The following is a 16,315-nucleotide window of genomic DNA, read 5'->3' on the forward strand; positions in this document are numbered from 1 at the left end:
AACCACAACTAACCAAAGGGAGGATTACACAAAGATGTACACAAAAGAATACGTTAAATGTAAGACTCACTTCCATACTCATTGAGATTAACCATACCGAACAATATTTCTTTAGGACTGCCTAGCCCATTTTGTTATTCTTTATATGGTTGACATATTGATCTTATGTCTATACTTAAAAGTATGCATAATAGGAAAATATTCTCCTTTTCAGAGCCTATTTTATCTATACCAAGGTATAAATAGTTTTGAAATAAAGAATTGTTACACTTTCTACTGAAAGAATTTATTTTTGTCCAACTGAAGGCATTTTTAACCTTATCTATCCTGATCTACCCTTCTTCTCTCTCCACCTAAGAATACTTTTCGCATTGTGGTATTCTTATCATAAAAGCTCTAGCCATCTGAGGAATCACTCTTTCTTTTACTATTGTGTCAGATTATTGTAACTTCAGATATATGAGAACAGCCTGAAAACACATCACTAACTCATTTTTATATTTGCCTGACCTAACAAAAAGGCTCTAAAAGTGGTAGCGCAGATGTTTTTTTTTTACCCATTTGTACTTGCAAAAATCATCTGTTACTGCTTATGTCCTCTAAAACACTAATCTAATCATTCCCCACTCTCCAATCTCTCTTTCATGAATTTAAATCTTCAAAAATCATTCACTGAATTTCCATAATGAACTTCACGGTCTAGCCCTACATCCATCCAATGGATTCCATTGAAGCTCAGCAATTTAAACGTCACTTGATTGAGCCAAAAGAGACTGGAAGAAGATTGAATAATTTTAATCTCATCTAGTTGGCCATTTAATTAATTGTCCTGCTACTAAGCCCTGGAATCTACCTTTTCTGCGTATGCATTATTACATTTTCACATCACATTGTGCTGCTCTGTAAATACTGTGTCAATACTGCATAGTTATCTTGAAGTCTCCAAACTACTTGGTGTAATCATATGAAAGTTTAGTTTTTACCTTGTTCCTTTTATACTGTTTCTCATATTTGATACTTTCACCTATCACATAAACTGCTTGATGTTGATTTCAACTCTATACCTTGATGTGGTGCCACCCGCTACTGGCCACAGCTAGCATCTTATAACCTCCATTACAAAAATGTCTACGATGGTAAATACCATTTTTTATGATATATCCAAAGCAAATAGACTAAAACAATAGATCAGATAGCAGAAAGAACCAGTATACAAACTAGTGTTCTTGGTTGATCTATCTCACAAGAATGATTTTCTTTTTTAAATTTTACATTTAGAAGGTTACAGAGCAGAGACACCAGAACACTACTCAGCGCTAGGTATAGATATTAAGCCTCAAAGAATGAAAATTATTAATTATTAAAATACAACTAAGTGCTGAAATACTGAATCATAAAAAATACAACTAAGTGCTAAAATACTGAATCAGATTGTGTCTAATAAGGCTATTGAAAAACAGCTTTCATAAGTTCTGCAAAATTTGCTTTCATAAGTTCTGCAAAATTAGTCTTCCTTGTAAAAAGTTATAATCAAAGTTCCAATAGCCAGACAGTACCTTTTGTCTCACAAAATTGAGTGATTTAATATTGCTTCTTTTGATGGAGTCGTTTTCAATCCTGTTGACAGCTTCCAAGCGGATCCTTTTTTCCTTTTGCTCCCTCTCTGCTGCTCCTTTAAATCCCCTCTTTCTCAAGGGATTGTGGGATCCAGGATCCAAAGTAGATAGACAGAAAAACAAAAGCGCAAAAGAGAGAGGATTCAAGTGCAATTATAACACAAATTAGCGCAAATGAGTGATATATCTACTCACCAGATGTATGATAAAAAATGCCTTTATTTATTCACAAGGATAAAACACTTTGTTTCCGTGCACAGCACTCACAGACCACAGGTGACTGGTAACTGGAAGTTTGAAATGGCAAGTCTAAGCTTGCGGCAGGGTTTTACGGAAAACCCTGCCGCAAGCTTAGACTTGCCATTTCAAACTTCCAGTTACCAGTCACCTGTGGTCTGTGAGTGCTGTGCACGGAAACAAAGTGTTTTATCCTTGTGAATAAATAAAGGCATTTTTTATCATACATCTGGTGAGTAGATATATCACTCATTTGCGCTAATTTGTGTTATAATTGCACTTGAATCCTCTCTCTTTTGCGCTTTTGTTTTTCTGTCTATCTACAGAGCAGAGACGTTTAATACATATTTTATAAGATGACACAGAGATGCAATTGATTCTATATTTCAACGCTATTAATTTGCTTCTCTAAAGATGCAAGCTGTCAATTTACTAAGTAATAACATCCATTTGTCTAGCTAATTCCAGTTTCAACTATTATATAGTTCACGATAAGATAGAGCCTTCACATCAGGATAAGACTACTTTAGTAGGATCATCTTTGAAATAACAAGAAACGAACATGGAGGGAAAATCAGAGAGATGGAGAAAGAGAGAGAGAGAGAAGGAACTGAACTATGATCTTTATTAAATTAAAGTTGAATTAAAATTTGCATATAAGAATTATACATTTGAAATTTAACTTGTGTGTCCCTTTTCTGACATCTAAATTAACCACTAATAATAGAAGATATCGACCTTTACATTAGATTGTGTTATTACTCAGTTTAATAAATAAAAGACATTTTGAGCACTGCAGTGCCCATATAAAAAAGAAAAGAAAAATATAATCTAAAATTAAATACAAACTATATGTTGAGCTTTGGTTTAATTTGTCTTTAACAGCAAACTTATCTTTAAAAAATAAAAATGTTAGTAACTCTATAAAAATAGATCCATTGTGTTACTTACTTTAACATAAATTAATATATTGCACACCAAGTACATTATCAAAGATATGCTGAATGCAGTTTGTTACCATATATATATATATATATATATATATATATATATATATATATATATATATATATATATATATAAACCAAAAATATTACAGTTCAAGTAAGGTAATTAATAATAGAGTAAATATACATTGCAAGAAACTATTATATGAGCTGAAACTCCTCCGATTTAATAAATACCTGAGAAGACTAACAGCAACAGTAAATTATATTTGCACTGGTGTTTATACAAGTGCCCCAAACTATAGTGACTTTTAGTAATCGTATACTTCATCCAACAGTGTGGTGTATTTATAGTGGTCAGGTTAAGTCTCTTGAGTTTTGACAGTGATGGCTCTCCAGGTGGAGTTCAATGTGTGATACGTGTTGTAGTCAAGACAGAGCTAGAATAAATTAAAAACAAGACAATTAAGATAATGTATAAGAAAAAGTTTGGTCAAAAGATCATCTAAGCTTGCAAAGAATATTTTGGCATGGAAAATCTGATTTTAATAGGGCACATTGAACGTTGCATATAATTAATATTACACATGGTGTGTCACTAAAAACTATTTAATAATGTAACAAAGTTAAAGGGACACAAAACCAACATTTTTCTTTTAAGCTTCAGATAGAGCATGCAATTTATGCAACTTTCTAGTTTACTCATTTTACAATTTTTTGTTCTTTCTCTTGCTAGCTTAATTTGATAAAGCAGGAATGCAAGCATAGGGGCCTGCCCATTTTTGGTTCAGCCACTAATCAGCAGGTGCTACCAAGGTATTGAACTAAAAATGGGCCGGCTCCTATGCTTGTATTCCTGCTTTTCAAATAAAGCTAGCAAGAGAACAAACAAGAATGTATAATAGGAGTAAATTAGAAAGTTGATTAAAATTGCATGCTCTATCTAAATCATGAAAGATAAAATTTGGGTTTGTCTCACACCATTTTATTATACATTTACCTCTCCCCCTATTTCCTTATAACAAACTTCTTAATCTGATAGTTTTACCATAATTTAGTTGAGATTGCTGATTTATTGTCAGATAAAATATATTTTCCAATATACTTTTTTTTAACAAAGAAATTAAAAAAACAAACACATATATAATGTGTCCACCAAAGCCATTTTTGCATTCAAACTCCTTAAAGGATACACAGATATTTTAGACAACTATAATGAAATCCAAAATATGAATAAAAATGTGGATGATTCATTAGCCCACAGGTATGATGTTAGCATAACCCCCTAACTTTAAATTAAAATTACAATATAACTATATTTAAATAAATAAAAACGTACCTGTGAAATAAAGATAAATCTAACATTAAACTATAAATTGTCCTAACCTTACTATTCTAATAAAGTAAAAAAAACTACCAATTAAAAATCCTAAATTACTAGTTTAAAAAAAACTAATCCTACGAAAAAATTAAAAAAATCTAACATTACAAAAAAAACACTAAAATTATGAAAAATAATAAACGAAATTATCAAAAATAAAAACAATTACACCCTAATCTAATAGCCCCTAGCCTACAATAACTACCAATAGTCCTTAAAGGGGCATTTTGCAGGGCATTGCCCTAAGTTAAACAGCTGTTTTACCTGTAAAAAAATACAAAGTCCCCCCAACAGTAAAACCCACCACTCAACCAACCCTCCAAAATAAAAAAACCTAACTCTACTGATTTGAACAGCCAATAGGATTTCAGTAGCTCTCATTCTATTGGCTGTTTTCAGCAGGGCTGAAGATAGAAGATGGATGAAGGTGTCGCCGCCTGGATGAAAACTTCTCGCCGCCCGGATGAAGATGGATGTCCGGACTTCAGGAAACGTGAGTAGATTTTATGGTGTTAGTGTTATTTTATTTTTTTTCATTTTTTTGGGTGTTTTTTATTAAGATTAGGGCTTTGGGCAATTGTAAAAGAGCTGAATGCCCTTTTAAGGGAAATGCCCATACAAATGCCAATGGGTAGCTTAGGTTTTTTTTAGAGATACATTTTTTATTTTGGGGTGTTGGTTGGGTTGTTGGTTTTACTGTTGGGGGACTCTGAATTTTTTACAGGTAAAATAGCTGTTTAACTTTAGGGCAATGCCCTAAAAAAGGCCCTTTTAAGGCCTATTGATAGTTTATTGTAGGCTAGAGGGTGTTTTTATTTTGGGGGGGCTTTATTTTTAGGGCTATTAGATTAGGTGTAATTGTTTTTATTTTTGATAATTTTGTTTATTATTTTTTGTAATCTTAGGCCTAGATTTGGAGTTTGGCGTTAGCCGTGAAAACCAGCGTTAGAGGCTCCTAACGCTGGTTTTAGGCTACCTCCGGTATTTGGAGTCACTCAAAATAGGGTCTAACGCTCACTTTTCAGCCGCGACTTTTCCATACCGCAGATCCCCTTACGTAAATTGCGTATCCTATCTTTTCAATGGGATTTTTCTAACTCCGATATTTAGAGTCGTGTCTGAAGTGAGCGTTAGACATCTAACGACAAAACTCCAGCCGCAGGAAAAAAGTCAGTAGTTAAGAGCTATCTGGGCTAACGCCGGTTCATAAAGCTCTTAACTACTGTACTCTAAAGTACACTAACACCCATAAACTACCTTTGTACCCCTAAACCGAGGTCCCCCCACATTGCCGCCACTCAATTACATTTTTTTAACCCCTAATCTGCCGACCGCCACCTACGTTATCCTTATGTACCCCTAATCTGCTGCCCCTAATTCCGCCGACCCCTGTATTATATTTATTAACCCCTAACTTGCCCCCCACAACGTCGCCGCCAGCTACCTACAATAATTAACCCCTAATCTGCCGACCGCAAAGTGCCGCTACCTACGTTATACTTATGTACCCCTAATCTGCTGCCCCTAACACCGCCGACCCCTATATTATATTTATTAACCCCTAATCTGCCGCCCTCAACGTCGCCTCCACCTGCCTACACTTATTAACCCCTAATCTGCCGAGCGGACCGCACCGCTACTATAATAAAGTTATTAACCCCTAATCCGCCTCACTAACCCTATAATAAATAGTATTAACACCTAATCTGCCCTCCCTAAAATCGCCGACACCTAACTTCAATTATTAACCCCTAATCTGCCGAACGGAGCTCACCGCTATTCTAATAAATGGATTAAGCCCTAAAGCTAAGTCTAACCCTAACACTAACACCCCCCTAAGTTAAATATAATTTTTATCTAACGAAATTAATTAACTCTTATTAAATAAATTATTCCTGTTTAAAGCTAAATACTTACCTGTAAAATAAATCCTAATATAGCTACAATATAAATTATAATTACATTGTAGCTATTTTAGGATTAATATTTATTTTACAGGCAACTTTGTAATTATTTTAACCAGGTACAATAGCTATTAAATAGTTAAGAACTATTTAATAGTTACCTAGTTAAAATAATTACAAAATTACCTGTAAAATAAATCCTAACCTAAGTTACAATTAAACCTAACACTATACTATCATTAAATTAATTAAATAAAATACCTACAATTACCTACAATTAAACCTAACACTACACTATCAATACATTAATTAAATACAATATCTACAAATAACTACAATGAAATAAACTAACTAAAGTACAAAAAATAAAAAAGAACTAAGTTACAAAAAATAAAAAAATATTTACAAACATAAGAAAAATCTTACAACAATTTTAAACTAATTACACCTACTCTAAGCCCCCTAATAAAATAACAAAGCCCCCCAAAATAAAAAATGCCCTACCCTATTCTAAATTACTAAAGTTAAAAGCTCTTTTACCTTACCAGCCCTGAACAGGGCCCTTTGCGGGGCATGCCCCAATAAGTTCAGCTCTTTTGCCTGTAAAAAAACCATACAATACCCCCCCCAACATTACAACCCACCACCCACATACCCCTAATCTAAACCAAACCCCCCTTAAATAAACCTAACACTAAGCCCCTGAAGATCTTCCTACCTTGTCTTCACCTCACCGGGTTCACCGATCAGTCCAGAAGAGCTCCTCCGATGTCCTGATCCAAGCCCAAGCGGGGGGCTGAAGATGTCCATGATCCGGTAGAAGTCTTCATCCAAGCGGGGCAGAAGAGGTCCATGATCCGGCTGAAGTCTTCATCCAAGCGGGGCAGAAGAGGTCTTCCACCCGATTGAAGTCTTCATCCAAGCGGGATCTTCTATGGTCATCCATCCGGAGCGGAGCGGCAGGATCCTGAAGACCTCCGACGCGGAACATCCATCCTGGCCGACGACTGAACGACGAATGACGGTTCCTTTAAATGACGTCATCCAAGATGGCGTCCCTCGAATTCCGATTGGCTGATAGGATTCTATCAGCCAATCGGAATTAAGGTAGGAATATTCTGATTGGCTGATTCCAATCAGAATCAAGTTCAATCCGATTGGCTGATTGGATCAGCCAATCGGATTGGATCAGCCAATCGGATTGAACTTGATTCTGATTGGCTGATTCCATCAGCCAATCAGAATATTCCTACCTTAATTCGAGGGACGCCATCTTGGGCTTGGATCAGGAAATCGGAGGAGCTCTTCTGGACCGATCGGTGAACCCGGTGAGGTGAAGACAAGGTAGGAAGATCTTCAGGGGCTTAGTGTTAGGTTTATTTAAGGGGGGTTTGGGTTAGATTAGGGGTATGTGGGTGGTGGGTTGTAATGTTTGGGGGGGGGGTATTGTATGTTTTTTTTACAGGCAAAAGAGCTGAACTTATTGGGGCATGCCCCGCAAAGGGCCCTGTTCAGGGCTGGTAAGGTAAAAGAGCTTTTAACTTTAGTAATTTAGAATAGGGTAGGGCATTTTTTATTTTGGGGGGCTTTGTTATTTTATTAGGGGGCTTAGAGTAGGTGTAATTAGTTTAAATTTTTTTTCTTATGTTTGTAAATATTTTTTTATTTTTTGTAACTTAGTTCTTTTTTATTTTTTTGTACTTTAGATAGTTTATTTCATTGTAGTTATTTGTAGGTATTGTATTTAATTTATTTATTGATAGTGTAGTGTTAGGTTTAATTGTAGATAATTATAGGTATTTTATTTAATTAATTTATTGATAGTGTAGTGGTAGGTTTAATTGTAACTTAGGTTAGGATTTATTTTACAGGTAAATTTGTAATTATTTTAACTATTTTAGCTATTAAATAGTTCTTAACTATTAAATAGCTATTGTACCTGGTTAAAATAATTACAAAGTTGCCTTTAAAATAAATATTAATCCTAAAATAGCTACAATGTAATTATTATTTATATTGTAGCTATATTAGGATTTATTTTACAGGTAAGTATTTATCTTTAAATAGGAATAATGTATTTAATAAGAGTTAATTAATTTCGTTAGATTAAAATTATATTTAACTTAGGGGGTGTTAGTGTTAGGGTTAGACTTAGCTTTAGGGGTTAATACATTTATTAGAATAGCGGTGAGCTCCGGTCGGCAGATTAGGGGTTAATAATTGAAGTTAGGTGTCGGCGATGTTAGGGAGGGCAGATTAGGGGTTAATGCTATTTATCATAGGGTTAGTGAGGCGGATTAGGGGTTAATAACTTTATTATAGTAGCGCTCAGGTCCGGTCGGCAGATTAGGGATTAATAAGTGTAGGCAGGTAGAGGTGACGTTGTGGGGGGCAGATTAGGGGTTAATAAATATAATATAGGAGTCGGCGATGTTAGGACAGCAGATTAGGGGTACACAGGGATTATGTAAGTAGCGGCGGTTTACGGAGCGGCAGATTAGGGGTTAATAATAATATGCAGGGGTCAGCAATAGCGGGGGCGGCAGATTAGGGGTTAATAAGTGTAAGGTTAGGGGTGTTTAGACTCGGGGTACATGTTAGGGTGTTAGTTGCAGACGTAGGAAGTGTTTACGCTTAGCAAACAATGGGGCTGCGTTAGGAGCTGAACGCGGCTTTTTTGCAGGTGTTAGGTTTTTTTTCAGCTCAAACAGCCCCATTGTTTCCTATGAGGGAATCGTGCACAAGCACGTTTTTGAGGCTGGCCGCTTGCGTAAGCAACTCTGGTATCGAGAGTTGAAGCTGCGTTAAAAATGCTCTACGCTCCTTTTTTGGAGCCTAACGCAGCCTTTATGTGGACTCTCAATACCAGAGTTATTTTTATGGTGCGGCCAGAAAAAAGCCGGCGTTAGCTACGCAGGTCGTTACCGACAAAACTCCAAATCTAGGCCTTAGTGTTTTTTATTTTTCGTAATTTTAGTGTTTATTTTATTTTTGTAATGTTAGATATTTTTATTTTTTTCGTAGGATTATTTTTTTTTAATTTTTAATTTAGGATTTTTAATTGGTAGTTTTTTTATTTTATTAAAATAGTAAGGTTAGGTCAATTTATAGTTTAATGGTAGGTTTATTTTTATTTCACAGGTAAGTTTTTTTTATTTATTTAAATATAGTTATATTGTAATTTCAATTTAAAGTTGGGATGATGTTAGGTTTAGGGGTTAATAGTGTTGGTGATGTGGGCGGCATATTAGGGGTTAATACATTTATTTAATAGTCGCAATGTGGGTGGGCAGCAGATTAGGGGTTAATAAGTTTTAAATAGTGTTTGAGTTGCGGGAGGGTGGTGATTTAGGGGTTAATAGGTAGTTTATGGGTTTTAGAGTAACATTTTAGTTATGAGTTTTGTGAAACATTTTATTTTCGCAAAATCCATAACTACTGCTCTCAGATGGCGGCATGGGTTGTGTCGGTATAGGCTGTAACGCAAGCATTTTAGCCGGACCGCACAACCTGTAATACTGGCGCTATGGAAATCCCACACTCAAACATAATTTTTTTGAGTGCAGAATTGACGTTGCGTTACAGACTAAAATGCTTGCGGTATAGCTATACTGACACGACTCCTAATATACGTCCCTGGCCATTCCAGCGTAATGGCCAATTTTTCAGCATTAAAAGCCGTGACGCAAAACTAGTAATCTAGGTGATTGTGAATGTCTGAATGGAATTAATTTACCAAATAAATTAAATATTAAAGCCATGAATATACAGCATCTTGCTATATAATTAAAAATGAATATATATTTCACGATTAATAAACTTTAGATTAAAATGTATCTTAAATAGAAACTATGTTTAGATAGATTTTTCCTCAAAAAAATCCTATTTAAATAAAAAATATCTGATTTAAATTAAAAAAATTACATTATTTTTTCATTTCTTTTTTTAAATAATTGATTTGATCTACCCTGGTCTTAATCTGCAGCTATATCTCATTTGGTATAGCAGAACTGCATAAATTCTAAAAATGTACCCCTAAAACTAAATATATTTTTAAATTAGACAATCCAAGGTATTGATCTAGGCCCATTTTGATATATTTCATGCCACCATTTGATTGCCAAATGCCATCATATAAATATAAAAAGGCACAAGAGTTTAATTATAGAAAAATGCTATTACATTGCTGATATAACTTTAGGATGTTAAAAATGTACATCTTCCAAGAAATATTGCATACTGTTAGCATAAACTCTAATTAGATCAATGAATTGTGTATCAGAATAATTAAAATTCTAGTTTAACTTGACTTTTGCTCAATAGGAAAAGTAATTAACAATCATGTTTATTGGCAAGATTTGAAAATTACTTATTTGCTTTGTAAGAACAGTTGACTTCCAATGTGTGATGAAGAAAAACATAAATTATGCTTAACTGATAATTTAATTTCCTTCTGTATGAGGAGAGTCCACAGCATCATTCCTTACTGTTGGGAAATACTTAACCTGGCCACCAGGAAGAGTCAAAGATACCCCAGCCAAATACTTAAATACTCCTCCTACTTCCATCATATCCCAGTCATTCTGCCAAGGGAACAAGGAACAGTAGGAGAAATATCAGGGTATAAATTATGCCAGAAGAGAAAAACAAATTATGGTCCGCCCATTGGAGTATACGGGCGGGGGCCGTGGACTTTCCTCATACAGAAGGAAATTAAATTATCAGGTAAGCATAGTTTTCCTTCTTAATATGTGGAGAGTCCACAGCATCATTCCTTACTGTTGGGAAAACTATACCCAATCTCTAGAGGACACTGAATGATTACAGGAGGGGTAAAGGAAAGGCGGACCCTAATCTGAGGGCACCACAGCCTTTAAAACCTTTCTCCCAAAAGCTGCTTTAGCCGAAGCAAAAACGTCAAACTTGTAGAATTTTGAAAAAGTATGTAAGGTGGACCAGGTAGCCGCCTTACAAATCTGATCCATAGAGCCCTCATTTTTAAAGGCCCAAGAGGAAGCCACTGCTCTAGTGGAATGAGCTGTAACCCTCTAAGGAGGTTTATGTGCCGCTGACTCATAAGCTAAGCGTATAACACTCTTCAACCAAAAAGATAAGGAAGTCGAAGAAGCCTTCAGACCCTTACGCTTTCCAGAATAGATAACAAACAAGGAAGATGTTTGTCTAAAATCCTTAGTAGCTTGAAGATAAAACTTCAAAGCTTGAACCACATCCAGATTATGAAGTAAACGTTTCTTCGAAGAAGAAGGATTAGGACATAAGGAAGGAACCACAATCTCCTGAGTGTGGAACACCAGATAAGGAGGCTCACATTGCAAGGTAGCTATTTCAGAAACTCTGCGTCCCGATGCAATAGCCAATAGAAAAATAACTTTCCAGGACAACAACTTAATGTCAACCGAATGCATAGGCTCACTTGGAGCCCATTGCAAAAATTTAAGAACAAGATTCAAACTCCAAGGTTGAGCGTTAGATCTAAACACAGGTCTGATCCTGATCAGAGCCTTAATGAAGGATTGCACATCAGGGAGCTCCACGAGCCTCTTGTGCAGCAAAACAGAAAGGGCCGAAATCTATCCCCTCAGGGAACTGGCAGAAAGGCCCTTCTCCAGACCCTCCTGGAGAAAGGAAAGAATCCTGGCAGCCTTGACCCTATGCCCGGCGAAACCATGCTCTTCACACCAAAATAAGTAAGCTCTCCACACCTTATGATAGATGCGACGAGTAACAGACTTACAAGCCTGAAGGAGAGTGTCAATAACTCTCTCAGAAAAATCTCTTTTGGATAAGACTAAGCATTCAATCTCCACACAGTCAGCCTCAGAGAATCGAGATTTTGATGAACAAAAGGACCCTGTTCCAGCAGATCCCTGCGACAAGGTAACTTCTACGGAGGAGATGAGGACATCCCCACCAAATCCACGCACCACATGCTTTGCGGCCACAATGGAGCAATCAGTATCACTGATGCCTGCTCCTGCTTGATGCGGGCCACTACACGAGGGAGAAGTGGTAACGGTGGAAAAATGTAAATTAGATTGAATCTCCAAGACACTGCTAATGCATCTGTTAGCTCTGCTTGAGGATCCCTGGACTGCGACCCATATCTGGGCAGCTTGGAATTGAGCCAGGATGCCATGAGATCTATCTCTGGTGTCCCCCATCTGTTGCAAATCTCCGCAAACACTTTGGGATGAAGAGACCATTCCCCCGGATGAAAGGATTGTCTGCTGAGGAAATCCGCTTCTCAGTTGTCCACACCCGGAATGTGGATCGCTGACATCGAGCAGTTGTGGGCCCCAGCCCACTCCAGAATCTGAGATACTTCCTTCATTGCTATGGAGCTCCTCGTTTCCCCCTGATGGTTGATGTAAGCCACTGAGGTTATGTTGTCTGATTGAAATCTGATAAACTATCGATCCAACCTCCCCTTCCAATTACCGCCCTATTTCCCTACTCCCTCTTGCCTCAAAGCTCCTCGAAAAACTAGTTTACGCATGTCTATCCCATTTCCTTACACTAAACTCTCTTCTTGACCCACTGCAATCTGGATTTCGTTCCCATCACTCTACAGAGACAGCAATTGTCAAGGTTACCAATGACCTACTTACAGCAAAATCCAAAGGCCACTTCTTTCTGCTTATCCTCCTTGAACTGTCTGCAGCCTTTGACACTGTTGACCACCCTCTTCTGCTCCAAACCCTCCAATCCTTCGGCATCTGTGACACAGCTCTCTTGTGGTTCTCTTCCTACCTGACTAACCGTACATTAAGTGTAGCCTTCTCCGGAGCATCCTCTGCCCTGTTAACACTTTCTGTTGGGGTACCTCAAGGCTCTGTCCTTGGTCCCCTTCTCTTTTCAATCTACACGTTGTCACTAGGTTCCTTAATAAAGTCCCATGGGTTTCAATACCATTTGTATGCCGATGACACCCAAATCTACCTCTCTGCACCAGACCTACCTCCTTCCTTACTAACCCGTGTCACTAACTGTCTTTCTCACATCTCATCTTGGATGTCCTCTCACTACCTTAAGCTAAATCTCTCCAAAACTGAACTCCTTATTTTTCCCCCTTCTTCCAATGTCTCCACCCCCAAAATTTCTATAACTGTTGATAATTCCATCATTACCCCTACCCCGCACGCCCGATGTCTTGGGGTCACACTTGACTCAGATCTTTCCTTCACTCCTCACATTCAGTCCTTGGCTAAAGCCTGCCGCTTCCACCGTAAAAACATCGCTAAAATTAGACATTTCCTTACACAAGATACAACCAAGATTTTAATCCACTCTCTCATGCTTTCCCGCCTCGACTACTGCAACTCCGTCCTCTCTGGTCTACCTAGCTGCCGCATAGCTCCTTTACAATCCATTATGAATGCCTCTGCCAGGCTCATCTTCCTTACTCGTCGCTCTTCATCTCCTGCACCTTTCTGCCAATCCCTTCACTGGCTTCCTCTTGCCTCTAGGATTAAACATAAAATCCTCACCCTGACATATAAAGCTCTCAACTGCACTGCTCCCCCCCTACATCTCAGAACTTGTCTCTAGATATTCTCCCTCCTGTCCCCTTTAATCTGCTCAGGATCTCCTCCTCTCCTCCTCTCTTGTTACTTCCTCACATTCCCACTTACAGGACTTCTCCAGACTGGACCCCATCTTGTGGAATTCCCTGCCTCGCTCCATAAGACTCTCCCCTAGTTTTAACAGCTTCAAGCACTCCCTAAAAACTCTACTATTCAGGGATGCATACAACCAACACTAACCTTACCTAACTCCATTGCTTTCCCCTTGAACCCCTTAGAATGTAAGCCTATGGGCCCAGCTGTTCACAGATCGCTTCATAAGAGCTGACTACAAAAGTGAAACTCTCGGCAGGGCCCTCTACCCACTTGACCCCTACAAAAGCTATCCTGTACACCGACTATGTTTACAGCACTGCAGAATTTGTTGGCGCTCTACAAATACCTGATAATAATAATAATAATAATAATAATAATAATAATAATAATAATAAACTAGGACAAACCCAGAAGAGGCCAAGCCTTCAGAGCATTGAAGATCGCTTAAAGGGACACTGAACCCAATTTTTTTTCTTTAGTGATTCAGATAGAGCATGCAATTTTAAGCAACTTTCTAATTTACTCCTATTATCAATTTTTCTTCGTTCTCTTGCTAGCTTTATTTGAAAAAGAAGGCATCTAAGCTATTTGTTTAGTTCAGAACCCTGGAAAGCACTTGTTCATTGGTGGATGAATTTATCCACCAATCAGCAAGAACAACCCAGGTTGTTCACCAAAAATGGGCCGGCATCTAAATTTCAAATAAAGATACCAAGAGGATGAAGAAAATTTGATAATAGGAGTACTTTAGAAAGTTGCTTAAAATTGCATGTTCTATCTGAATCACAAAAGAAAAAATTTGGGTTCAGTGTCCCTTTAAAGTTCCAAAATGTTGATCGGGAGGAGGGATTCCTTTCGGGTCCACAGGCCCTGTGCCTTCCTGGCACCCCAAACAGCTCCTCATCCTGAGAGACTTGCGTCCGTAGTCACAATCTCCCAGGATGGTCTCAAGGATGTCCCTTGGGACAGGTGATCTTGACAGAGCCATCAGGAGAGCGATTCTCTCGACCGGTTGTCCAAAGAAATCTGTTGAGACAGATCCGAATGATCACCGTTCCACTGTCTCAGCATGCACAGCTGAAGTGGTTTGAGATGGAATCTGACAAAAGGAATGATGTCCATGCTTGACACCATGAGACCAATCACCTCCATAAACCGAGCCACAGAGGGCCTTAAGGAGGTCTGAAGGGCAAGACAAGTAGAAGTTAGCTTGTAACGTCTCTGGTCTGTAAGAAATATCCTCATGGGTATGGAGTCTATTATAGTACCCAGGAATTAGACCCTGGTACTTTGAATAAGAGAACTCTTTTCTATGTTTATCTTCCATCCATGAGATCAAAGAAGAGATAGAAGGGCTTTCAGATGGTCCTCTGCCAGATGACAGGATGGTGCTTGAACCAGAATATCGTCCAAGTATGGTGCTACTGCTATACCTATGGTTCTGTCCACTGCAAGCATTGCCCCTAGAACCTCCGTAAAAACTCTTGGAGCAGTAGCTAGACCAAACAAAAGTGCAATGAACTGGAAGTGCTGGTCCAGGAACGCAAATCTTAGGAACTTGAAGTGTTCCTTGTGTATTGGAACGTGAAGTTAAGCATCCTTCAGATCTATCGTGGTCATGAACTGTCCTTCCTGAACCAAGGGAAGGATGGACCTTATTGTCTCCATCTTGAATGAGGAAACAGATAGGAATTTGTTTAAGCACTTTAGGTCAAGAATCGGGCGGAAATTTCCCTCCTCCTTTGGGACCACAAATAGGTTTGAATAGTATCCCAGACCTCTTTCTGAAAGAGGTACTGGGACAATGATTCCCAGGGAGGAGAGATCCCTCACGCACCCCAGAAAGGCTTCTCTCTTTTCTCACCTTAAAGACAGGTTTGACAAGAGGAATTTGCCCCTGGGTGGATGAGACTTGAAACCTATCCTGTATCCCTGAGCGATGACCTCCAGGACCCATGGGTCTTGTACATCCTCAAACCAAGTGTCCGAAAAAAAAGACAGTCTGCCCCCTACGTGATCCAAAACCGGATCGGTGGCCACCCCTTTATGCCAACTTTGTCTCGGCGGGCTTCTTGTCCTGCTTGGATTTATAACAGGACTGAGCCGGCTTCCAAGTCCCCTTGTATTGCTCAGGCTTTGCGGAGGGCTGCTAATGCTGGGATTATCCGAACAAAAGGAACGAAAATTAGGACCTTGTCCTTTAGGTTTGTTCTTCTTATCCTGCGGTAAAAAGGCACCTTTGCCTCTAGTAACCATGGAGATAATTGAGTCCAGGCATGCACCAAATAGAATCTTTCCTGCAGACCAGGACTTCAGCCAGAGTGCCCTACGGGCTTGAACAGAAAAACCTGAAGCCTTGGTGTTCAGGCGAATAATTTGCATATTTGCATCACAAATAAAAGAATTAGCCACCCTTAAGGCCTTAATTCTTTCCTGGATCATCGCGAGGGGACCCTCCACCTTGATCAACTCAGATAAGGAGTTGCACCAGTAGGAAGCCGCTCCAGTAACTGCAGCAACAGCCGCTGCCGGTTGAAACACATATCCCGTATGTTGAAACATCTTTCTTAACAGAGTTTCTAATTTCTTA

At 38.3% G+C, this 16,315-nt stretch overlaps 1 protein-coding gene across 1 annotated transcript in view; it reads right to left on the reverse strand.

Annotated features, from left to right (window-relative positions):
• Positions 1 to 2,461: 2,461 nt before the first annotated feature.
• The window catches only part of EMB (embigin), a 64,690-nt gene continuing 50,836 nt past the window's right edge, over positions 2,462 to 16,315 (reverse strand). The window contains exon 9 of the mRNA XM_053700435.1: positions 2,462 to 3,240. The gene's annotated coding sequence lies outside the window, so the exon portion shown is untranslated. The remainder of the gene's footprint in view (positions 3,241 to 16,315) is intronic.

The sequence above is a fragment of the Bombina bombina genome, chromosome 2 (assembly GCF_027579735.1).
Source record: "Bombina bombina isolate aBomBom1 chromosome 2, aBomBom1.pri, whole genome shotgun sequence".
In the NCBI taxonomy this organism is placed as follows: Eukaryota; Metazoa; Chordata; class Amphibia; order Anura; family Bombinatoridae; genus Bombina; species Bombina bombina.